This window comes from Pygoscelis adeliae, unplaced genomic scaffold (genome assembly GCF_000699105.1).
Source record: "Pygoscelis adeliae isolate BGI_AS28 unplaced genomic scaffold, ASM69910v1 Scaffold218, whole genome shotgun sequence".
Taxonomy (NCBI): domain Eukaryota; kingdom Metazoa; phylum Chordata; class Aves; order Sphenisciformes; family Spheniscidae; genus Pygoscelis; species Pygoscelis adeliae.
In genome coordinates, this window is record NW_008825433.1 from 2,046,239 (window position 1) to 2,047,928 (window position 1,690).

Here is a 1,690-nt window from a genome sequence, read left to right on the forward strand (position 1 = left end):
AGGGGGGGGCGACCCCGTCCCGAGGCCGCGGGGAGCCGCGCTCTGCCGCCTCGGCTCTGCTCGAGGCTGCCCGATTTCCTCGACATTAGGGCTGCAGGGCGAACAAGGCGCTTCTCAAAGATGGTTCACACACGAGTAGCGTTACCCCACCGGCATTTTTCCCTGACTAGCCGTTACCTTTTTCTGCTACAAATGGTGCGAGGCAGCTACAGCAACCACATACTATAGCTCAGCCGCACGGGCAGCGGAGAGTAGCGATGCCCCCGGCTTTCCCCAAATACATCCAAGTATTTTTTTCAGTAGCCCTTTTCCCTCTCTGAGTAGCCCGTCAACACCCACATCCCTTACAAAGTGTGACAGAGTTAACTACAGCTCCAAACGTTCCTGGTGTTCGTATCAGTATCCCACTATCGCAGCATTGCAGAACGGTCTCAACCTCAGCAGCTTCCCAAAGAAAGGAATTCCAAACCATAGTTAGGGCATATAACAAAAAGCATTTCCTTTTTGAATTTCCAATTCTGTTGCTACCCTTTTGGTTGGATATTATTTTATTGCATCTTATTTTATTCTTTTGCATCCCATTTTACCGCAATCACTCTCTGTAAGTTCTTCCTCAGCCCGTAAACACCTTCTCTATCCTTCCAGTTCTACGTCTGTGGGAATTATTTAATGAGGTGATCGGTAAGCACAAGTCATTCCAAATGAAGCTGTACTGCTAATGTAAATTAAGAAGAAAAAAAAATCAACATACTTTTTTACATGGTGCTTCAACACGTTCCTCCCGTATTGATAAGAGCCGATTTTACAAAGATGGTCTTCCACTTCTTAGAGATCATGCCAAAGTGTACATACTGAATTTAGAAAAGTTAAAAAGAAAAAAAAAGAAGTGTAACTTAAGCATTTTTCCTTCCAGCCTGGATTGTCTGCATTTATCAGAACTGAATGTTGTTAGTCAATCCGCTCAGCCTGCTCAGATGTCTTTAAACTTCTCACAGCTCTGTGAGAAGTTTAAAGTTATTTGTCTTAGCCAACAAATAACTTTCTCCAACACGAGAGCAATTTCTCATCTCTCATCGTTTAACCCTTCTTTAAACTTAAAATATGTTATGGGTACCACTGAACATTAAGGCACTTCATAGTAAACCTCTTACTGAGATACAGAAAAAAAATCAGCCACCAAATTAATAATACATTCTGGAGAAGCAGGAAAGAAAATAAATCTCCAAGATTAGTTTCCAGAGGGTATATCTAAAGTATGGCGCACACGTGTTTCACTCTGTGCACTCAACATCAACGTTTTGCCCTGTGGGGGTGGTTGCAGCAATGGAAGCGGGGCAACTGGCAGCGCAGAGGCAAACCCATCTGGGCTGCTGCATTGTGGCAAGATACTGCTGCCCGGGTGGAGAACCTGGCTGTAAAAGTCCATCACGTAGATGCTCACGTACCCAGGAGTCGGGCCACTGAAGAACATCAAAACAACCAGCAGGTGGATCAGGCTGCTGAGATTGAAGTGGCTCAGGTGGATCTGGACTGGCAACATAAGGGTGAACTATTTATAGCTTGGTGGGCCCATGACACCTCAGGCCATCAAGGAAGAGATGCAACATATAGATGGGCTCGTGATCGAGGGGTGGACTTGGCCATGGACGCTATTGCACAGGTTATCCATGAATGTGAAACACGCGCGGCC